Below are 25,664 nucleotides of genomic sequence, written 5' to 3' on the forward strand. Positions count from 1 at the left end.
GAGCATTTATTGCAATCTAAATAATAATATTGCATGTTACAATGTTGTAACTTACACAGCAAAATTATTTAATCACACAATTCCAAAGAAAGGAAGTCAGGTTATTGACTCACTTGCTTTAACTTTTGAGGGCCTATGATACAGAAAAATAGATATGGTAAACAGTTACAGTTAATACAAAGTTGAAAGTTTGAAAGCTAAGAGATATACATTACAATCGTCAGACCCTACGCATCCTTGCAAAAAAGGGTCAGTTACCACTATAACTTCTCCCAAACATTCATACTTACAGGAAATCATTAATTTTTGTGACTAGGTGGTACTGTACTTACAATAGCTCTACTGACACAAATGCATTTTTCTCAAGTTATCTCATAGCCTATGACTGTTAAGGTCATGTGGAAAGTCCCTGCTTGAGTACTGACGTTTCGATGACCTCAGCAAACTGTAATCATCAGAATTGCAAGCCAAGGTGTATTTCCCAAATGCTCAAGTTTCCAAAGTAGTCACCTGATTGTTACAGATGAGTTCACTCCTTTTTGATTCCATCTTCAGCTTGATCATCCTGTAACACGTGAAAACATCAAATGTTACTCTCATATTCAAATACTTGCTTGAATCAAAAGTTATAATTGTTTTAATAACCAGCTTCCTTTAAACCTTTAATCCCTGAGAGTGACCAACATGTAATTTTCCCTTTCAATATCATCCCTGAATCAAACATTAAGGTTATGAGAATAAAGGAAATTTTAATAAACTGAAGAACCTCTTGATTGAAATTAGGAGATCCTCGCAGCTAAGAACACTACTGACACGAGTAGTTGTAAATAGGGCCTGAAAAAAAATTCAGGCCCATACGGGATTTGAACCCATGACCTCTGCGATACCGGTGCAGCGCTCCACCAATTGAGCCAACAAGCCAACCGGGAGCCGGTCAATGAATTGGGTACAAAGAAACATCCAAGTGAATGAAGATTTTAGATAATTATATGAAAATTTCACATATTTGCACTGCCGTGGAAAGAAGAAATTAGGAGATCCTCGCAGCTAAGAACACTACTGAAACGAGTAGTTGTAAATAGGACCTGAAAAAAATTCAGGCCCGTACGGGATTTGAACCCATGACCTCTGCGATACCGGTGCAGTGCTCCACCAATTGAACCAACAAGCCAACCGGGAGCCAGTCAATGAATTGGGTACAAATAAACATCCAAGTGAATGAAGATTTTAGATATATGAAAATTTCACATATTTGCACTGCGATGGAAAGATGAAATTAGGAGATCCTCGCAGCTAAGAACACTACTGAAATGAGTAGTTGTAAATAGGACCTGAGCTTGTTGGCTCAATTGGTTGAGCGCTGCACCAGTATCGCAGAGGTCATGGGCCTGAATTTTTTTCAGGTCCTATTTACAACTACTCGTTTCAGTAGTGTTCTTAGCTGCGAGGATCTCCTAATTTCATCTTTGCACCACAGTGCAAATATGTGAAATTTTCATATATCTAAAATCTTCATTCACTTGGATGTTTATTTGTACCCAATTCATTGACCGGCTCCTGGTTGGCTTGTTGGCTCAATTGGTGGAGCGCTGCACCGGTATTGAAGAGGTCATGGGTTCAAATCCCGTACAGGCCTGAATTTTTTTCAGGTCCTATTTACAACTACCCGTTTCAGTAGTGTTCTCAGCTGCGAGGATCTCCTAATTTCATCTTTCCACCGCAGTGCAAATATGTGAAATTTTCATATATCTAAAATCTTCATTCACTTGGATGTTTATTTGTACCCAATTCATTGACCGGCTCCCGGTTGGCTTGTTGGCTCAATTGGTGGATCGCTGCACCGGTATCGCAGAGGTCATGGGTTCAAATCCCGTACGGGTCTGAATTTTTTTTTCAGGTCCTATTTACAACTACTCGTGTCAGTAGTGATCTTAGCTGCGAGGATCTCCTAATTTCATCTTTCCACCGCAGTGCAAATATGTGAAATTTTCATACATCTAAAATCTTCAACCTCTTGATTGTTAAACGAATTGTCCCTGCCAGCACATTGGGAAATGTATAGAGAACAGTATGGAGAATATGCATACTGACATTAGGTTGTAAAGGGTTAAGAGTGCTCCTGAGATAGTAAAAATTTTTGGAGAGAAAGAAAGAAAGTTCTTGAAACATTCTATATTAAAATGAAACTTTGTTATAAATGTTAGTTGCGACGGCAATGCAGCATGATATGAATAAATTTAATCTCACCCAGTTTAAATGTAGAATCTGAAATCTAATTAACTTACTAGTGAATAGGAAAAAGCTGAATGTGTTTTTCCTGCTTCTGTCATTCTAAATATCACAAATCATTTACACCACCACTTCAGTGTGATTTTTTTGATCTTTTCCTTATGGTCATCTATTTTCAGTGTCTATCTTTTACCAGCTGCCATCTGAGAAAAATCAAGTCCACACTGGTGATTTGACACATTGTAAGCAAACCCTACAACTGATTAAATTTTATCTGATCAAAAACATGAAGGGCAATAGAGGAGATTGCCTAGTACAATTCAAGTTTCCCTTAAGTATTCTGTGATTGTTTCTTCTATCATATGGTTAAGTTTACAGTTTCCCTCATTTCACTGCCATCTGTTCATCTGTTTGCTTCCCTAACAATCTTAACTATTGCTGCCAACAAATGCAAGGAGCATATAAAATGTGTACAGTTATTAACACTTTAATCCTGAGAGTGACTAGGATGTAATTTCTCCTTTCAATATCATCCCTAAATCAAGCATTGAGGTCATGAGAAAAAAGTAAATCATAATCAACTGAAGAACCTCTTGATTGTTAAACAAAAACTCCTTGCCAGCACATTAGGAAATGTATAGAGAACAGTATAGAGAATATGCATACTGATGTTAGGGTGTAAAGGATTAAAGACATCATGTAGTCAGTTTCATATACGTAGAGTATTGCTTGAATATATAATTGTGGTGAGTGCAAGTGCCTAATAAACATCAGTCTAGGGTCTTCTACTCTTTCACCTTGGAGGGTGCCTTGTGTGCATAAAAATCGAGGTTCTGTGCCTTTACCAGCTTTTCTGACTTCAAAGACCAACAAAGAACAACAGCCACACTAAAAATATTTTTCATGAAGGACACTTCTACATTGGTAGGTACACACAACTTACATGTTTGAGTGAAGCATGTCAAGCATTAAGGTATGACTGTCAGTTTGCTTTTCACTACCTGCAAACAACTTATTTCCATCCACTTTGAAAACTAATCTGTATCCTCACTTTTAATGAAAAGCATTTCCCGTAAACATTTAAAAATTAAAGACATAAGCTACCAGCAACAGGTTTTTCCATTGTTTCCCAACATCAGATTCTCATCACATTTTTTTTGTTACATTTGAAAGCATAAGAAAATTTTAATCATTGCAATATAATGAAATCCCCCATTTTAACCCTTTTAGTCCTACTGGTGACCTAGACAGAATTTCTCGTTACAGAATCAGTACAATATCAAGCAGACAAGTAATAAGGATAAAGAAAAATTTCAATTAGGGGATAATTGGTTGATCCAATCCCAAATTCTTCAACCTAACATCACATAAAGTGTATGGCTGAAAGTAAGATGAATTACTGATGAAATCTTGACAGTTAAAGGGTTACGTAATCACATGTACCAGAAAGAAAGTGCATAAATATAACATAGTCCAGTAAAGTGTTCTTATGTACAATGAAGTTTCAGACTCATTAAAATTAAGTTGACTTGATATTTCACATTTTAGATTAAGAAATGTGAATGTCTCTTTACATGGATGAAAAGAGAATGCCATTTAAGAATTTTAAAATAGTAAATGCCAAAAACTTAAAGATAGAATTTAAAAAGACTACTAAAATATGGCATATCTACTCACTGACATTTTCATCATTAGCCGCCACACAGAGATATAAAAGAAGCTTTGTGAAAAAAAAACCAGGGCAATCAAATTAAAGAATCAGGAGTAGCATATGCCATCAACTAGTTTACAGATTTAAGAGACCTCTGCAACACTTGTTTTATCTTTTCGCACTTGAAATGAAAAACAAAATTTAATTATTTGCAGGCTGGTTAAGGAGGAAATTACAGGAATGAATATATGTTACATAAAAAGAAACCCCTAACAATAAAAATTAAGCAGAAGCATATTACCTACGTGTCTTTGCTTCTGCATACAGCTATACTAGGTATTTTTTTAAGCAATCATCTACATATTTAAACCGGGTGCAATATAAGGTCGTAAAAGCAATTTTATTACAACCTTCTCCTTTAAGAGTGCATCGTGTATCAAATATATCAAGTTCAGTACTTCCGGAGTCGTAAGCCGGGCTTTTGGGGCCACAAATAATTAAATAATCAACGCGTTATGGCAGGTCAATTTTTTTTTATCGAGAGTCAATCGAGAATAGTTTCCTAAAATCGTATGGAAAGTTTAAAATGTGCTTCACTTGTGCTTCGTATACGGATTGACTGTTCTTAATTACTGATGAAATTCCGAGAGTGTGACTGAATTTATTCAAAAGAAAATATCCAAGGTTACAGAAATGGTCCACGAATTGTAAACGGATATGTAAACCAAACCTTCCCAAATTATGGTGCCGACATGAATTTATCGTTCACAATCACTTATGAAATTCCGAGATTGTTCCTCAATGAATTCAACAGAAAATATCCAGGAAGGTTACAGAAGCGGACATTTAAAAAACGGCTTTCGGATTAAACAACTGTAAACAACAAGCATTTACGCTAACCGTATGCTTACCAGCGTGCTTGTGCACTCAAATTGCCAACACCCCATTTAATTACATGATTACAGCTCAGACGTTTTTTGCAAAATGTGGTGACTATCGATTTCAGAGATTGATTCTTCAGTTTCCAGCTTTAGGAAAAAATATCGTATCGCAAGCATGTTCATAACCCAAGCAGTAGGTACGCCTCAAGACGTTGAGCGAAGAGAAAGTGGCTCCATGTTTTATGAGACAATTGAAATCATTTCTTGAAGTTTGAAAGAATCGAGTAGAAAGCATGAAATATAGCGCTGAAAAGTACCATGACTAAACAATGAAATTCACTCATTCTGCACTACAACTAACTCCATTTTACCCGTGAGTTTGTTTGCACCACACATTTGCGGTCTGTAATTTAATTCTCAGATGTTTGACGGGTTCTCACGCGAAAATATTGTCAAAATCAAATTACCGAGTCAGACTTAATGTAAACATGGACATCATTGACTCAATCTCATTTTATTTCAATTTTGGGAAAGGCCACTACTTCGTTCCTAGGCTAAAACAACACTTTTCGACAAAGCGCGTTTTTTTTAACGAATAGAGTAAATCCTGCAATAGTTGACTGAAGAGAGAAAGAGGTACAAACTTGCCACTTACTGGTCGTTTCGTAGCCATGGATCTTTCGTACCCATCCACTTTCGATCAGTTCGTACCAACCCTCTGGTCGATTCGTAACCAACAAATTATGACACAAAATTTTTAAAACAAACATAAACATTTATTTCATTTATCCTAGTAATCGCAAAAAAGCTAATTTCTAACCGCAGAAACATTGAAAAGTTATCTTTTAGTTAATACTCTTGAAAAATCGTGACATAGTTGACCCATTCTAATATAGTTTTTGCCTACTACCACGCAGCGCCTACGACTAAACGTACTTATTCTACTTAGTAAAAAAGTTAACTTCTTAATCATAGTAACGTTGAAAAGTTATCTTACTTTTGAATAATCGTGACCTAGTTGCCCTAACTGACCTATCCTCATATATTTTGCCTATTATCACGGAGCACCTATACGATTTAACGTATTTATTCTACTTGGCAATAAATAAAAATTCTAGTAGTAAATGCAAATAATGTCTAAGTTCAGTTCAGTTCAGTTCAGTTCAGTGCATCAGTGGCCTGTTTATATTGGCACATCCTTTGAGCAGCTGCCCGAGTGACCTCTCTAGAAGTCAGCGATAACCTCCTCCAGGCGGCTTTTCTATTGATGGCAGCAGTCAATTTAGCAGTCTCTGGGAGCCAAAGTGTGCTGCAAATCCAGTTTTCCTCGATGTAACTGACGAACTGATATAAAGGCTCCGTCTTGGCTTCTGGTTTTAGGCTGTCGAAGGTTGCGGCAATGGTCTCAAGCGGAAGAAAGGGTAGTGCCATTAGTCGCTTATGGAACAATTTGTAGTCCGGTCTCTCATATACGCAGTCTGAAGGCCTAGCTCTTGAACTTTTCTCCACAGGGCCTGGTTCCAGTGGAAGGCACACCCCAGCAACTGCACTTCCGGAAAGACCTCGAAAGGCTCCCCGCACGATGCTTGAAGTCAGCGGTACCTACTCCAGGTGGCTTTTCTCTTGATGGCGGCAGTCAATTTAGCAGTCTCTGGGAGCCCAACTTCTCCCGCATAGTTGTGTTTGACTCCGACGGTAAAGCCCTCAGGATGCTGAATCACTGAAGCCAGACAGTGGTTGGAATTGCCTCTGAAGCTACAGTGCCAGTATGTGATCGAATTCCTCTGCCGTTTAACACAATACAAGTAGCCGCGGCTGTCGAACAGTTTCTGCTGCCCTCTCTTAAATGCTCCTTTCACGACTTCAAAGGTCATTGACTGATTTGTCCTTGATGGTTGACTCTCCCATAGACGATTTCTCGATTGGCACAGGTAACTCATATTGGATACTGGATGGAGGGCTACTCGAGGCAGAGAACATGGTAACTTCCCTCACGGTTCCCAGCTCTGTTAATAAAAAACCCGCATGTAAAAAACCTAGTCTTTTAAGAAAATCCTGGCAGAAATTTACCATTCAAATTATGCCGATAAACAGTAAATCCGTACTTTTAGGTTTTGAAGCCTGTAATTTTGTGTTACAAATTTGCAAATATAACCTTAGTAACAATATAACTTTCTTTCTCTAAATTGCAAAAGTAGTCAATAAAACGATAAAAACCTTTACTAGCCAGTAAAGGTTAAGTAAAGTATGGGGCTATCTTTGCTGACGTCATTGTCTACATTCTACCTCAACCCAGATTTAAAGAGTTAAATAAAGTTAAAAATATCTTTATTTGCATCTTAATCGCTTTCAGAAGTTTCGCTAGCAAAACCTTCAAAAAACGTACTATAGGTGGATCGTTAAACCAAAAGGATCGAAATTCTGACCATTTCGTTGGTTCATGCTGATGTTGTCTACTCTCTTTGTTACAATATTCTAATTTAATACTTTTGAAATAAAAGAGAAAAAATCACACCTATCTTGCGCACGATAATAATTAGCTGTTATTGTCAAGGAACTCGCAAGTATAAACGATTGAAAAGCAAATAACACTTACCTTATGCGGGCCACTGACACTTTTATTGTTAAATAAATTTCAACAATATACCAAATAAGATCACACTTATGCCTAGCGCGTGCGAGCGTGCATCTTAATTATTTTGCGATTACTAGGATAAACGAAATAAATGTTTATGTTTGTTTTAAACATTTTGTGTCATAATTTCTTGGGTACGAATCGACCAGCGGGTTGGGTATGAACTGATCGAAAAGTGGGTACAAAAGGTCAGAGCCTGGGTACAAAAGATCCGTGGGTACGGAAAGACTGGATACCCGCTCGCCTGTATCAAACATTCCGAACCAAAGGAAAAGAAATACCATTTTCAGTGAAAGAGCTTCCAGGTGCCTCGTGGAAGCTCTTTCACTGAAAATGGTATTTCTTGAAAATGATATTTCTATTAAACGAATGCAAACGTATTCGCAAAGCTTAGCGAATAAACTAGACTCTGGAGAACAGTTTAACACCAACACCAATTTTGAAACCGAAATTACTTTCATCTGTACGCCATCCAATAGTAGTGGTAGAGGAAAAGAAAGATCCTTTGGAAGAAGAAATGTGGAAGCATTTTTGAAAGCTAAAAGGAGTGTATCCACCTAGGTTTTGCTTAAATTTTTGTCGGATGTTAAAGTCAGGCCTCGTTTTTATTTTTAGCAGCCGCCTACTCCAGAGTAAAGTAATAGTTAATAACATACAAATAGCAAATATTTTCAAAGACGCGATTACTTCTAAGAAAAACGGGGAGACCTTTTTCTCAGATGGAAGGCAGAGATGAAATTTAGGAGTTAGAGGGGAACAGCCAAACCAATACCCAGGTGGTCATGCCCACCTGATGACGTTGCCATAGTCGGTGATAATTCCACTGAGGAAGAGCAGCTAAGCAACTCAGAATCACATTGCAAGTACGTCTTCCATCAGTGCACAGAGTGAACGTGTTTGGGTGAACGCAATTCTTAAAATTTGCCACTTTTTAAAGAAGGAAAACTATTGACGCACCCTTTTTTGACACACTTAAATCTTGCGCTCAAACCAACACGTCCTTTACTTGATGTAACATGTGTAAACAACTAAAATGAAACCATTTTTTTACAGGGCTGTAAAGATAACGAGAGTTGAAACCACTTTGAACTTGTTCATGATTAATTATTTCAGAAAAAGAGGAAGACGGGCTGTATACTAGCGGCGTTTTCCTTGATGTACTTTCTGCATCTTGGAACTCTTTTTATGGTTTGTGCACTAATGGCAAAGACGAGAGAGTTCCAGTCATCAGGCACGACTTGCAGGTTGCTGAGTGGGAGGCCATAGCCAGAATAACTGTCGAAGGATATCAACAAGTTGGTTTAATTCCAATTAAATAAGGCAAAGCCTTTACAACAGCCTTTCTCTTTGGCAAAGAAGTTGTAAAAGAATATCTTTCATTGAAATCCTTCCTAGCGTACCTCAGTAGTGACGAAAGAGAACTGGTTAACCTGTCTCTGAATAGGAAGCTAGACAAAGAACAGGAAAATAAATGGTTAGATCTTCTGGAACGTTTTAACTAGGAGACTGTTCCCAAAGCAAAACAAGTCAAAGATGTCGTCGTGGAGATTGCCCACAAAGAGGTCATTCAAACTCCAAGATATTTTGTAGACAGCTGGAGCACACCGTTGTCAGCATTTCACCGCGAGTTTTCGTCAACAGATCGCCTTCTGGAGATGTTTCCACGAGGTAAACCAACCAACGAGAAGATCATCACATTTCACGCAAACCTTAAGACCTGAGCACAGGGGAATCCTTATCCTGTTCGAAACACTTTTTTTGGGAGAATGGAAGATGAGAAATGAACAAAGTTCTTAAGATTTTGTACAAGCTTTTATATGGTGTGCGTTGAAAAGATCACATCGGTTTCAACAACCTAGCAGGCGTGGAAAGGCGACCAGTCGCACACATCCCCAGAGCAGTGCTGAATCTCCCTGCCACATACCGGTATCCATCCTTTCCGTTGTTCGGGGAGGAATAAAACAGCACATTGTCCTCAGAGTATTGGGTCACTGACTTTGTTTGAACTCTCACTTAAATATGCCTACGAGAACTGCCTCATTGCTATGCATCTCGGAATCCTTGGCAGTCCTAAGTCTGGCTGAGTTTTACACAATTGATTGTAATTGGTGTGATTATACCACAAGCGAATTGTTTAATGGATGTTTCAGCTTTACTTAGAGGAAATTGCGTTATTGCTATCAGTATTACTTCCAGTACTTATTTAAAGTTAACGAAATTATAATAAAAGGAAGTTTTAGGGATTTTTCGTGTTACCATTTCGGTTATAGCTTCTAGATTTGAAAGGAATTGAAATTGTGACGCTTAATGCATTTATTACAATAACTATTTATATAGTACTGACTGAAACTGTAGCAAGTGTTCGTAATTTATATAGGGCTTGATGATGTTTGATTTTTAATAATGAAAATAAAGTATTGGAAGTTTATAGAAGTGTTATGTTTTAAAAAACCTTGATTGATAATGAAATAAAAATGATTTATAGAATTATTGTTTAACTATATATCCAGTCTAATTTTCATATACTAGACTCCGATTCAAGCCTGTGGAAATTTTATATCATTTATTTATATTTTGTGATAACTTTTTGATGATTGCATGAGTTATACTGTTGTGTTAAACCAAAACCTTGATGTAAACTTTGATCAGTTTCCTTATCCTCCAGTCTAATTGCTTTATGCAATCGATTATTGCAGTCAGATTCTACCAAACTTTGCGAGTTCATCTAAAATTTATCTGGGACTAATTTTGTATGGGCTTGCTGTGGAAAAATTTTTAATTCCAAGATAGCGGTTGTTTAGACATAATTAGTTAATTCCTACGTGATATGACGTCATTATCCCAATTCACTTACAGCAAAAGATAGATTTTTTGCCACACTATGTACCCTCTAAGTTTCAATGTCATTGTTATTGTTTAATATCATGGAAGTTACGGAGGGAGGAGTTAAATTAAAAATAAATACAACTACCATCATTTCCTGCAAGCACATCTTATGAAGGGAATTGGGAATATTTTGTGAACCATTATGCTCTGCCAATTTCCATGGCATTCTTTACATTTATATGCAATGTCGTGCCTTGTTCAACTGAGACAAACACTGAATTTGTAAATCATCTGCTTTAAAAGTGTAAAACCACGTTCAACAAACCATTTGGGCAGTACCGATGGAACCAGATGCCATTTGGCGTCTGTTCAGCACCTGAAGTGTGACAACGCAACGAGTTTGTGGAGGATCTGGAAGGAGTGGAAGTGATGGCAGATGACTTCCTGATAGCCGGATTTGGCATTGGTGACGGAGAAGTAAACAACAATCTCAAAAAGACATGAGCACACTTTTCTCTAGAAATACCGCTTGTGGAACCTGAAATTGAATCGTGCCGGAGTGAAACAGCACCAGTGAAGCATGAAATTCATGGGTCAGCTACCCACCTCTCAGGGCCTGAGAAGATCCAGGCCATATTGCAGATGCCTGAACCTAAGGAAGTCACTGCATTGAAGAGATTCCTTGGGATGGTGACCTATCTTGCAAAGTTTATGCCTCACCTATCAGACACTAGCCACTCAGACGCCTAGAAGACAAGAATGTGGAGTTCCAGTGGTTGCCACAACACTCCCTCACAATGAACACCATCAAGAAGCCCCTGACGAAGACACCTGTTCTTCGCTATTATGATGTAAACAAGCCAATCACTGTCCAATGTGATGCAAGCCAGTCTGGCTTAGGGGCTGAAGTCTATATTCAAAAATGAAATTCACAAGTCACCCAAGCGTCCTCAGCGAATGCGGGTGGCCCTACAAAAGTACAACCTTGAAGTGCAATGCAAGAATAACAATATTCAGTTCCTCTGTATTTGAACCATGATAAGATCGGTATGTCACAACCACCGGCATCTTTACATAATACAACGAGATGGGATTCCATTGCCTCAACTTCTTGATCTCATCAGTTGGAGTGGTCATGGGTAGCTTGTAGACAATCTTTAATGCTCTCATATGAATACGTTCAATATCCTTCCTAAGTTCCAAGGAAACAGAGTCCCAAACAACAATATTATACAGAACACTAGGAATCATCGAGTTCAAATAGATTCCAAAATGGACCGAGGCAGGAATTTAATTCGTTTCAGAACAGCCAATTTATACAATACAATACAATATTTATTTGCCATATACGACATTTACACATGGAAAAAAAAAATGAAGAAAATTGATGACAGAAAATAAATGGCGAGAAAACCTGAAAGAAACCGCGAGGCTTATAACAAGTCAGGCTTTCTCACTTAAAATAACTAATCTTATATTAGAATTACAATATGGACTTATGGTAATTAACTTTGACCGCGCACACGTACACACACACACACGCACACACATATTAAGTAAGTTAGTTAAGAATTACTGCCTTACAGAAGCTAATACTTAGAGAGAAGAAATTCCTTAAGCTTTCTTTTAAAAGAAGCGGAGGAGGGAGAACTAGTTATGTCAGAATTTAACGAATTATAAAAGTTTGGACCTTGAAAGTAAATTGAAAACTTCCTGGTGTTCGTTCTGCACAGTGGCAAATGGAAGGACTGAGCATTCCTAGTATTATAATTGTGGATTTGACTATTTAGTAAAAAAAAATTATTGAATTTGGAAGGGAGAGTAGAGTTCTCGAATGAAAACATAAAAGTACCTAATTGAAACGAATGGATATCATGAAATTTTAAGAGTTTAAGTTCCTTTAAAATAGGGCCAGTATGGGCAATGTATGTAGAATTGCTTACTATTCTTAACGCACGTTTCTGTAAGGTTACAATTCTTTGAAGGTTTGACTTATAGGTACCAGCCCAAGCTAAATTGCAATAATACAAATATGGAAGGATCATAGAATTGTATAAAGTACGAAGGGAGTGAGTAGAGAGAAAAAACCTAGATTTATGAATAATACCTATAGATTTGGATAATTTATTTGCTGTTAAGGATATATGCGATTTCCAGGTCAAATTGTCATCTAATAAAACGCCCAAAAACATGGTCTCAGAAACACGAAGAATAGGCTGCTCATTTATGAAAACTTGAAATTCAAAGGATTGCTTCTTTTGCCAAGGCTTGAATACCATAAAATTAGTCTTGGCTAAATTCAAGGAGAGCCGGTTTGCTGCAAACCAGGTTGACAATTTGTTTAATTCTCTATTTAGTGTGTTAACTAGGTAAATAGGGTCATTATGGGAGATAAATAAGTTTGTATCATCAGCAAACAAGATTGCATCAAGCAGGGAAGCATTGTTCAAATCATTAACATACAGGATAAAAAATAAGGGACCAAGAATAGAACCTTGAGGCACCCCACAGGGAATCCCCTGTGGGGCAGATCTAACGTTATTAAATTCGACAAATTGTGTCCTCTCAGAAAGATAACTTTTGACCCATTCTAGTGCCAGACCACGGATCCCATAATGATTGAGTTTTTCAAAAAGAATGTCGTGATTTACCGTATCGAATGCTTTCGAAAGATCTAGGAATACTCCAATGGCATGTTCTTTTCTATCAAATGCAGAAGAAATTTTGTCACACAAATCGATAAGCGCAAGGCTAGGAGAGCGATTTTTTCTAAAGCCATATTGATTATCACATAAGACATCGGAGTCATTGAGATAATTCATAATACGGTTGTAAATTATTCGTTCCAAAAACTTTGAAAAGCACGGTAGAACAGAAATAGGTCTGTAGTTGCTGAAGAGAGCTTTGTCACCTGATTTAAAAATAGGTATGACACGAGCAATTTTCAAATCATCCGGAACGATACCATGAGTAATGGAGAGATTTACAATGTGTGTTAATGGAGAGGAAACGCTGCATATAGATCGCTTTATGATAGACATAGGGATATTGTCATACCCAGCCGATTTTCCCGCCGGAAACGTAGATGCGATATCTATAATCTCCTCCTGAGTTGCTAAATTTAGGAACATTGACTGAGGGAAATGACCAGGAAGAAAATTCTTATACGAGGTCGTAGATTGAATTCGTTTAGCGAGGTTTGGTCCAATATTGCTGAAGTAATGACAAAATCGATTAGCAATCTCCATTGGGTCAGAAATATCTTGATCATCAACCTTAAACACAGAGTTGGGTTTAGGTCTCAATTTCTTGCTGTTTAGTACCTCATTAAGCAGACGCCAAGTGGCTCTTATATTGGATTTTGACTCGCTTAGCCTCTTATCATAATATAAACGTTTCGCGATTCGTAGGGAGTGATTCAGTTTGTTCTTATATGTTTTATATTTCGCTTCGTTCCAGAGAGAGGGGTTTGAAATATACTGCTTGTATAGTTTGTTTTTCTGCTTGACAGATTTAAGTAAGCCCTGGGATATCCACGGTTTCCTAAAGTGAAGGCGACGCTTCAGTTTCTTCAAAGGAAAATGTGTTTCGTAAGCTTTAGTGTATCGCTCAAAAAATTTGCTGTAGCAGATTTTATGATCATTATACCCGTCTATATTGAGCCAATCAATACAATCTAATTCCTCTAGGAAGTTGGAAATGTTTAGCTCGCTTTTGTCACGGACAAATGTTCTCTTGGTGTTCGCGGGTACACTTATGATCGAAGCAAATGGAAAAGATAGGCAGATGGTCCGAAATATCCGTTATTAATAGTCCAGACTTCAAATAACTGTGCTCGACATGGTTAGAAAAAATGTTGTCAATCAGAGTTGCAGTGTGAGAAGTAATTCGGGAAGGTAACGTGATTAACGGAAAAAACAGGTGAGAATACAGGCCATCTAGGAATTCCCCGGTGGCGTTGTGGTTTTGATTTTTTAGCAGATTCAAATTAAAATCTCCCATTATATAGCATATCTTGTTGTCCCGAGATATTTTCCCTAATATTTCGTTCATTCTGGTCACGAAATCATTTACATTTTGATTTGGAGGGCGATAAATTATACCAACAATGATATTTTTCTCATGGGGTCGAATGATCTCAATGAACAATGCTTCCATCACCTCAGCTTCATCAGCATAAATATCGGTGCGAATTCTAAAATTAAGATTGTCTGATACATACAAGCCAACACCTCCACCCGATTTAACAGGGCGATTTTTGTAAACAAAGTTATAACCATCAATTTCGACTCCAACTGGTGAATCCATTAACCAGGTTTCAGTTATCCCAACAACGGAGAATTTTATATCTAGAGAGGTTAGAAGGGTCGATAGTTCATCAACCTTTTTTTGAAGGCTTCGAATATTTAAATGGAACAATGAAAGATGAACAATGAAACAATGGAACAATTTATTTATTGTTCAACAATTTACAAATATTCCTAATATGATCCTGCCAAGATAACCTATGATCAATAAAGTTAAGCCAAGACATTTAGATGAAGACTTGAGCTAGATGGTCTTGGTGCAATGCGCTAAAGCTCTAGGGGACTATTGGGAATGTTGACTGGTTTGTCACCTCATAGTGCAGGCTTTATAGCATGTTCGGAGGTATGGCATGGAAAGGAAAGACTTATCGATCCTTACCCTTAACCAGTCAACAAGCAGTTGATTCTGTTTCAGACAGTCTGCGTCTGCAACTGAGCCCGCGAACGTCGTTGGTAACTTTTATATGATCAGTTTTCAGTTCTAATCTACCGACGATTTTGCAGAGGTGAAACAAAAGTTAAATGTTTCTGTGGTAGGCCAGAAAAATTTGTTCAGTAGTATTTTTTCATGCGTTTCCTTGGATGGAATGCAAAATTAAATCGAATTTTAAAATAGAGGATTCGCTTGATAATAATATCTGAAGGGAAATTAAATTTTAATGACAAGGTTCAACACCATTTCTCACCTCTCAAAACCAAAGCTTGCGCTAATTAAATGTTAGGGTTAGAGCTTGGAAGTGGATTTAACACTTGAAAAACTAGGGGTGAAAGCAATTGGGATGAAAGAACGCTTCTCACAGGAGCTCATGGCTTTTAAACCCGTTGTGAATGGCTAAGTTCTTTCCTAACTTATTATTTAATAATAGTTTTAACGTGAGCATTGCCAAGATTAGGCCATCCTTGAGAAGTTTTGGGGAAGGGGGGTGCAAATATTTGCAGTAGTCTAAATTTTTCTCCATTAGCGGTATGAGGTATTCTCCTTCATCACACACAGTATAAAATCACTCTTAGAATTGGGAACTTATCTAATCTCAGAACTGTAAATATTATATTATTGTTTTTTTCCTAGAAACCTCCCGCCCTTTTGGTAGTGGCCACAAAAGAAAGGTCAATAGATCAACATTCAAGGATTACGACAGGCTGCTTACAAGAGAAGAAAGAAAGTAACTTAGTTACAAAGAAAAGAGCATTTACAATACAAAGTAGGTACAAATCTAAAAAGGACTGCAAAGTCTCTCAAGTGCCATTTTAGCAGTTAACCTAAGGATCATGGTTACATAATTTTTATCTTGTGCTTTTATGAAACTGACTTGATTACTGGTAACTTCAAGAACCTCTCGCCACTTGGAACATCACAAAAAGATGAAAAACTAAGATAATAACTAATGTTTTGAGTTGATTTTCTCTTCCAAATTGTTATAGTAACAATTGATGGTCAACTTAAGTTCTGATGACTTTGTGGTTCTCTGTCTAGCAGAAAAAATATAAGATCAAACAGCAGTTTTTTGTGGAAAAATTGGTCAAAGATGACACTCGTCTTTTTCCTGAGTTTGGATGTGGTAAAGAAACAGTCCTGGAAACAGTTTTTAAATAAAATCAGGGAGCAGAGGCGCCAACAGAAAGAAAAATACCTTACCAGTAAAGAAGTGCTGTCAACAGACAGTGCATCTGAGTCAACCGAGTCAGCCAAGTCCAGTAGTTGAAATCCTATTCCACCTACTTATACATATCAGTTGCAACGTGTGCAGAAAGCGTACAACCTTTATTTTGAAGAAGATGTGGGAATTACAGAAGTTATTACCGCCAATAGGTGACTTGTAGCTTGTGATAAGATAAAGCAAGGTTAATTTTGTTATGTTTTCAAACCTTAATGTGGGATGGGTTTGTAAGACATGGTTTCAGGATAACATTTTAGTTTTAAAGTATGGGGGGCCAGAAAATGTCCATGTAAGGTCATTGCAAATTCTAGGGAGGGGGGGGGGTTTGAAGGAAAGTTTGATGTATAAACTGGAATTTCTGGTAGGGTTTGGAGATTCAAACCTAAAACCTTCCTTGAGAGAGGTATGGATATCTCCTAGAGCACCACGCTAATGACAATTTTTTGCTGCCAAGAATGCATTCTTTAAGGTCAGAACGAATAAGGGAACTTGTCACAACGACTTCTCCTTCCGCCTTATTGCGGCAACTTGTCCTTGTTGCAGTACACACTGAGTGACTTCTCCCCTGGTGTTTTCCAACCTCAAGAATCAGTGAAACAAATTTAGTTGGTAAAAAATTAAGATAAAGAAGGATTTATTTGCCTGTGCTTGGTTATAAAATGTATCATTAAATTGTCATTGGTCTGCTTGTGAAAAAGGGGCCTATCCAATGTTCTCAATTAACATTTGAATTAATTTCTACCGAAACACGAAGACGCTCCAAGTGCAAGGGAAAGCGGCTGAAGATGTAAGAGACATTCTTAATGAACTGATTCAAAATAATTTGCTTGTTGCGGATTTGACCGAAGATACTGCCGAGCACAGCATCGCCTCCGGTATGATCAACAAAGAACACACTTCTTCAGTGAACAACACTTTGATAACCGACCAGAATGACTCTCAAACCATTAAAAACGAAATTGACAAGCTTTGGAAAGCTATTGACGCCATTAAACGAAAATTTGAATTTCCCGCGAATCTGTCCCAAGTGGATGCGTTGCAACGTGAAATTGATGAATACAAATTTAAGTGCGCTGAGTACGAAGTTAAGATCCAAGAACTTCAACAAGAAAAAGCAAGTTTGATGGAATCAATTAAAATTCTTTCTTCAGATCTTTCGGTAAGTTCACACGACCCACAACCTGCTTCTGATGACTGGCAAACCGTTACGTCAAACAAGTCTAATAATCCTAAACGAGGAAAGAAGAAAAAGAAGGGCAAAGCCAGTTCCCTGAACCAGCAACTACAAATGGAAAACAATGATACTAGTGAGAACGGCCAAGGGGAGCAAAGACCTAATGAAGGCACAATCATTGTTGGAGATTCGATTGTCAAAGGTTTACGCAGGGAATTATTAAGTCGGGCAGCTAAACAGCGCGTAACTGTGAGAAGTTTCCCTGGTGCTACAACCGCAGACATGGAGCATTATCTACAACCAAGCTTGGCTAAAAAACCGAAGGCAATAATCCTCCACGTGGGAACAAATGATCTGAAAACTTCATCCTCTGCTCGGAATGTGGCGGAGAAAATTGTCAACCTGGGCAATATAATTGCTACAAACTCTCCTAACACTAGTGTAACCATTTCTGCAATCACACAAAGATCAGATGAAGAATCAAAGTAAAGGACTGCAACAAAGTTTTAAGAACATTTTGTAATCAGAATGGTTGGGGCTTTGTCGAACACTTGAACATCGACGAAACATGTCTGAACAATTACAAACTCCACCTTAACAAGAAAGGTATTGCTATTTTAGCGAGTAATTTTGTAAATAATATAGTTCATTGATATGATTCTTACTTGACTACTGTGGCGACAGCTAACCTCACTGCCACCTCTAGCGCCCGGATCAAGTCAACTCTAATGCCGAAGTGTCGTGGATTTAAAATGGCTAGTTTGAATATCGCCAGTCTTTTGAAACATATTGACGAACTTCGCGTTTTTCTAAATGATCAAAACATCGACGTTCTAGCCATAACTGAGACTAGGCTAAATGATAGTATTTTTGACCAGGAGGTAAACGTCCAGGGTTAAGATATAATACGCCGTGACAGGTCAACAAATGGCAGGTTTGGTGGTGGCGTATGCTTTTACATTCGTTCAAACATAAGCTATTCTGTACGCACAGATTTGGACAGTGAGCTCCTGGAAATAATATAAATTGAAATTCGTAAACACAACTGAAAACCGTTTGTTATTACTTCATGGTACAGACCCCCAAATTCACTCCATGAACTTTTCACGCACATCAACACATTATTAGGCAAATTAGATTCTGAAAACGTAGAACATTTTCTCATGGGGGATCTAGATTGTGACTTGCAATCCAAAGACAATGGAAATGTAAGAGCTCTTCTGATCATAACAGACATTTATGGATTGGAACAACTCATTAACGAACCTACTCGAATTACACCTTCTACAAGTACTTTAATTGATCTGATTTTCACAAATCGGCCAGAGAATGTGTATCGTTCGGGGGTGTCTCATGTCGCCATAAGTGTCCACAGTTTAGTTTATGCATATCGAAAAATTTTCTCCAAAGGAGTTAACTTGATAACATATAGACAGTTTAAACATTTTAATAGCGCAAATTTTTACGCGGACATTCTAGCTCAACCTTGGGATGAAATAAAGCAATTATATGATCCTAATGATATGTGGAGGAGGTGGAAAGAATTTTTCCTGAATGTATGTGAAAAGCACGCACCGACGAAGACCAAACGGACACGAGATTCTAAATCCCCATGGATAACCGCTATTCTGAAAAAGCGGATGAATTTCAGAGACCGCCTCAAAAGAAAGGCTATTAAGACAAAGGATCCAGTTATCTGGGACCAATTTCGAATAGTTAAAAATCAAGTTAACGGGGAAATTAATAGTGCGAAAAAAGCTTATTATGAAAATGCCTTCAACAGTTGTTGTGGAGATCAAAGGAAAACATGGAAAACAATCAATGAACTGACCCCACGAAAGTCCACTAAAACTGTTATTAATGAGATGGAATATAATGGGGAAAATTCTGGAGATCAAACGGATATAGCAGATTGATTATAGCAGTTGATAAATCCTTCGAAGAATTTCTTATTGAAACTGATAAAAATTTTGTTTTTGAAAAAACAACACCAACACATGTCTTTGCACTACTATCAAAGCTTTGCAAGTCAAAGGCAACTGGAGTAGATAATATCTCAGCAAATGTCCTGATGTTCTAGCGGAATCTCTTACTCATCTATTCAATCAATCCATAATGACTGGCATCTTTCCCGATGAGTGGAAATCTGCCAGAGTCACTCCATTGTATAAAAATACTGGGAAGCGCTCTGATCCGACTAATTATCGACCAATATCAATAATTCCAGTTGTGGCCAAAGTCTTTGAACGGATAATTTACGATCAGCTTTATCGTTATTTAACTAACAACAACTTTCTCTCGTGCCATCAATCTGGTTTTCGGTCTTTGCATTCCACGCTCACATCACTTATCGAAGCTACAGATAGCTGGGCAATGGATATAGAACGTGGTCTTGTTAATGCCGTAGTGTTTTTAGACCTCAAAAAGGCATTTGATACAGTAGATCACGATATTTTGCTACGAAAATTGCAATACTATGGGATTTGTTGGACCAGTCATCAATGGTTTGCTTCTTATTTAGATAATCGAACACAGATTTGCCATGTAAATTCTTGTAAGTCAACTCCGAAATATCTAAGATGTGGTGTTCCCCAGGGAACAATTTTGGGACTCCTTCTGTTTTTAATATATATTAATGACTTACCACATTGTCTGACATATTCGGAACCCAGAATGTACGCTGATGATACCAGCATGACGCTTGCCAGTACTGACTTTGATCATATAAATTATTGCCTTAATTACGACCTGAGTAATGTGTACGAATGGCTGAGTGCTAACAAGCTTACCCTAAATATGAAAAAAACTGAGTTTATGTTTATTGCATCAAGGCAGAAGTTATCACAATTTACGGAAAGTCCTTCTCTTACTATAAACGAAATCGCAATAGAAAAAATAACCTCCGCTAAGTCCCTTGGAGTTTATGTCGATCAAAATATCAACTGGGAGTGTCATATTGAAAACATCTCTAAGAAGATAGCTTGTGCCATTGGTGCAATTAAACGAATTCGGCACCTCACTCTATTTAATGTTCTAATTAAAGTTTATAATAGCCTTGTTCAACCACATTTTGATTATTGTAATGTAGTGTGGGGAAACTGTAACAAAGGCCTTTCTGAAAAACTGCAAAGGCTTCAAAATCGGGCAGCTCGCATCGTAATGTCTGCGAGCTATGATAGTAATTTAGATGATTTGTTCCGGGCACTAGGGTGGCGAAGACTCTACTATCAAAGATTGGAACATCTAATCAAAATCAAAATCAAAATGTATCTTAATCAAAATCAAATCTATTTTAATGTATAAAACTTTACATGGTATGACACCAGATTATCTGAGATCAAGATTTGTATATCGTGACAATATGTGCTTATCGTTTAAGGAATACGGAAAACAAATAAGTTCTTCCACAACCTCGGACTGATTATCTTAAGAGAAGTTTTTTGTACAGCGGAGCTCACTTGTGGAACGACTTACCCTTAGAACTAAGACAAGCGTCTTCACTGACCGATTTCAAATCTAAATTAAGTCACCACAGTTGAAAGTAATATCTTAATTTTAAGTAAATTTTAGACACGGCCTCCACGAAAAGCAGATTTTTTATTTGTTTCTTTTATTTGAATTGTTATTATTAGATTTTATTATAGTTAGGAAGATAGATATACCTTTATAGATAATTAACAACTGATGGAAATACCGTGTATAAATAAAGTTATCTTATCTTATCTTTATCTTGAATGGTCTAGTGGCCTGGTTTGAGTATCTACTGTGTGAATATAGCTTTTATCTTAACATTTTGCTTATTTTCATCCTAGACATGACTCAGACCACAGCAGATTTAATTGTTATGGTGGCTCTAGGAAAACCATCCTAAAAAGAAGTGAAGATGGATCAATTACGGAAGATGAAAAAAATCTTCAATCTTGGCCTTTTACGAGGCAAGGACAAGATGACTCAGAGCGATTGCAAACTCACTCCGCAATGAGGGCCACATTACCATACGTGAATCTGAGGAGGAAAATCAGGGATCAGCGACTCGTGGTGATGTTAAAGTAGTCAAGGAGATTATTATGGAAGAGTCTGTAGTTAAGGACTCTTAATTGCTGAGTATGTGCTTAGTAACAAGAACCTTTGATTTAGATGTATGCAGGACTTTTTGATAACTTGATGTTTAAGTAGACTTGTCCTCTCCAGCCATTGCGAGGCCCGTGATCAGAGTTGACACGCATAGCACATTAGTTGCCACTCATTTGCAAAACTTATTTCCTACCGTTTGGAAAGAGATCATCATTTGGTGGGAAATGGAACAGAGATAAGAAGCCTCCTCCTAAGAAGACCAAAAAAGATGTTGTGCATAAAGATATGGTCCTTCTGCCTTCCCCTGATATCAGGTTGGTACCCACTCATTAAATAAAATGGCGGATGGAAAACAGCGGTTTCGTGATACATACCTTCCCAGTTGACAAATCTCTGCAAGAGGAAGATTTCAGGGCTCAAATCAGAGAGTTGTTAGAGAGACAAATTTTAAATTCATGAAGTCCTACTAAGAACAAATAGTATCACCAAAGTTAGCCAATGGTGTGTATTTCACTACTTCACATGTCCTCATGCTTGCTGGACAGGGAAGCATTTATATTCAGCCAGAAAGTAATATCTCTACTGCCCTTTACCGTGACATTGACATTCCTCCCCAAGGTCCAGATCAATAGAGTGAAGCCCCAACCTCAAATTCACTTCCTGGAGAATGTAGCTCTAACACAACTGCTTCATACCTTTCAATTCAATTTTCAAGAAATGTTATTCTAAATTCTAAATAAGTTTGTTCTTACGTGTTACACGCCAAAAAAGGTTAATAGAAGATGATTACCTAAAGCCCTCACCACCATTACTTGGCTCTACATTTTTGCATCCTATCGTGCCATTTTTTTTCCAACTATGCAAGCTTCAATAGCCTTTATCGTATATCAACAAAAAGCTAATATTTCAACTTTCTTAAAATGGTGGCTAAATATGGTCCAACCAGTTCCCTATCATATCGACTAAATCCCAATAGGGTAGAACCCAGAAGCCTTTGGAGACTTTTTTTGCGCCATTTCCAAAAAAACTACCCACTCTAGTAATGAAAGTGATGAGAATGCCAAATGCACCTGAGTGGCTGCGTAATAAGTTATAATAAGTCTAGAAGGATCTTGTCGTAAAGATTACTTCCTATATAGAGAACTGTTTGTTTTCCAGACTTATTGCACCTTAAGGTTTACATAAATTTTGTTGGGAAGCATATCTGGTGTTGTATCCATGAATACCACCTGCATAATGAAAATGGTTTTGGAAGGGATCCACTTAGGCAGGCCTTTGTGCAATGGATGCAAAAACTTTTAACCAAATTTGTTTATCAATACTACAACCATATCCATCTCTTATATCTACAAAGGGCATATACATGATTGACAATGTACGGCACACAGCACCTAGTTCTCTTAGTTCACTCTTACAAAGTTTTTTCATAAACTTATTTATTTATTATTTTAATTTACTAACCTTCATAGATAGCTGCCTAAATTGCATATGAAGCAGATTTTTGTTTCCTTTTTCTGGTTGGTAGTTGTATTAAAGGTTTGAAATTGTTGGTCTCGTTTCCTAGCGACTCAGTGACCATTTTGTTTAATTCATGATGTGTAATAATTCATACACTGTCATACATTACAAATTTAAAATACAAATTACCTAGATCACTGAGAAATAGTACAAATGAAGAGCCAGGAAATAAAATTAAGCAAACAATGGACAAAAGAACAATAATTAAAGAAATAGTAACCATGATAATGATAATGACGATAAGGTAGATATTAAGGTAAATGTTCAGAGTGTTGCTCAGAGAAATTGAAGATTTAAAGTAACGATAAGTCTAGAAGGATTTTGTCATAAAGATTAGTTCCTGAATAGACAACTGTTTGTTTTATTGCACACTTAAAGTTTACATAGATTTTGTTGGGAAGTATTTCTGGTGATGTATCCATGAATACTACCTGCATATTGAAAATTATTTCGGAAGGGATCCACTTAAGCAGGCCTTTGTGCTGTAGATGCAAAAACTTTAAATCAATTGTGTTGATACACATTTACTGTAAGAATGTCTAGAATGTTTAGCAAATGGAGAGCGCTATCTGTTTGGTTATGAAATGTATCAATAACAGTAGGGCAAAACTCCCTCATGGTTGTTCTAAAGTGAGCAATCAGTAATTGCTAAGAAGATAGACATGTAAAACGCATCTTCTGCTCTTCTTTGTTCACCAGTGTTTCGTTGGCAGTTTGGCTGTCACATGGGATTGAGATTGGCAGAGTATTCTAAGCTTAATCACAATTATTCTCTTGAGGGAAATGGTACGTAAGTTGGCACAACTCTTGCATCCCTAGCGCCTGGATAAGTCATGTAAAATACCATCTTTATTTCGTTGTATTTTGAACCTCTCAATACCTGGCTAATTAATGGGTTGATAAAGGATTCCGTTAGGTGGGAAGACAGTATTAAAGGAAAAATGGCAACTTTGCAAATCCTGAAAAGTTTCCTTCAAAAACTGACAGAACTTCTTAGAAAGGTTTTTTATAAGTAAATAGTGATTGAAACAAAATATTCTGGAGGATGTGATCTTTTGGCTGGGTTGAGTGAAGAGTACTGTATGTGGCAGTAGGGGCAGACGGCGTGACATTTGGCAAGGATGACACAGTCACGGCATATTAAGTTTGCTTTCTCAACCTGCCGAACAGAGTACAATGTTGTAATGATAATAATTTACTCCTTGGTGCCAACTGTAAAGAAGATCATCCAGTCATGAAATCTTACTCAAATCACCTAGAGGAAGAGATGGAACAGATTGAAGGGAAGACATCGACCACTTAGAGATGAGAGCAGGTTGTGTCCAAATTTGAACTGATACCATCTGACAGAAAATGGATGTCATCCCACTCACGAGAACTAATCAATTGTCCAACCTACTTTTCACCTTTTGCCAATGTTAATCAAACAAACAAGGAAACCATTGGTAGTTTTATTGGTGGCCCTAAAGCAACATGGTAACCATGGCAGTACACTGAGAGACTGGCCATTGCAGAGAAAGTGGAAAAGTCGAAGACAAGACTTAAAGATCCCATGGGTAAACAAAGAAGTCATATTACCAAATTTATTGCTCAAAACAAGTTAAGACAAGAATTTGTTCCTGTTCTGTTGGGGAAGTATGTTGATTTACTCAAGGCGGAGCCTCTACGTAACACTTCTTTCACTTCTCGCAGAACCACAAAAGAAAGACCTTGTGTAGTCTCCCACACTTGACGTTTCAGGCACTTCAAAACTGCAAGTAGAAGAGAACTGTCTGGAAGATCAGAGACTGTTGTTGCTTCCTTGAGGTGAGTCTGGTTTGCGTCCTGCATTACAACAGAGAGTGCAGCTGAAAACCTGTTCTGCCAAGCATTGACTGTGTATTACATTCTCATATAGATTCACGTGCCTTGAATCAAAGTACTTTTGTTGGCATTTTGCCACTTTCATAAAGGAACTTCTGAAGATCAACTCTCTTTCAAAGGGTCAGTTGTGAAACTTCACACTTTAGCATTTGTTGTAGTCAAATTCAGAGATGTAGTTTCTATTTACTCAAGAGTTGAGGGGCGCATTGAGCAAGTGGAAAAGCTAAAGACCTCATGCCAACACACACAAGGAAGTTTAACATCTGAGGCTTGGGCCTCAACTCAATGCAGGGTATAGAGGCAAAGCATGTTAAGCTGGCTTAGTATGTGGAAAACAAATGCAATGCCAAAAAGACCTTATGGTGGTGGACAGTGTTCAGACACAAATTTGTCCACATGGTGTGCCTGAGAGAAAGAACCCCAACAGCATTGCTTATTGCATCGAGAAGACGAATATCAGTGATTCTTACATTCCTAGGAGAGTTTGAGATTGTGACCACAGGTTTTGCTATTGTGGACTTTCATGTAGGTTATTTCTTCCATTATGGTGCAGTATCTAAGCAAAGTGTCACTCAATTTCCACCTACATAAAATTAAACTTGATGACAAAATTATTTCTATATATACATAAATGATCCAAAATGAGACTTGGTAGTTTATTTCAATATTCGACACTGCCCAAGTCTATAAAAAAAAATCTTGAAAAATTTATATGTCAAGCCAAGTTTGTCCACATATGATAAAAACCAATGGAACTAATTAAACATACACCTTTGCATCTGTTTGTTCAGTGCTGTGGGATGCCGTTCACATTCCAGTATCCTTAATTATATTTAATGATGAGAACT

At 37.5% G+C, this 25,664-nt stretch overlaps 3 pseudogenes across 1 annotated transcript in view; 2 read left to right on the forward strand and 1 right to left on the reverse strand.

Annotated features, from left to right (window-relative positions):
• Positions 1 to 25,170, reverse strand: part of LOC149037578 (uncharacterized) — a 124,332-nt pseudogene extending 99,162 nt beyond the window's left edge. Inside the window, exon 1 of the transcript XR_016181203.1 lies at positions 24,628 to 25,170. The product of XR_016181203.1 is annotated as an uncharacterized LOC149037578 (transcript). The remainder of the gene's footprint in view (positions 1 to 24,627) is intronic.
• The window catches only part of LOC149037579 (uncharacterized), a 120,764-nt pseudogene extending 95,357 nt beyond the window's left edge, over positions 1 to 25,407 (forward strand).
• On the forward strand, positions 17,861 to 19,277 carry LOC149037593 (uncharacterized; annotated as a pseudogene).
• Positions 25,408 to 25,664: the final 257 nt, after the last annotated feature.

Source organism: Pocillopora damicornis, chromosome 11, assembly GCF_964200805.1.
Source record: "Pocillopora damicornis chromosome 11, jaPocDami1.2, whole genome shotgun sequence".
NCBI classification, from domain to species: domain Eukaryota; kingdom Metazoa; phylum Cnidaria; class Anthozoa; order Scleractinia; family Pocilloporidae; genus Pocillopora; species Pocillopora damicornis.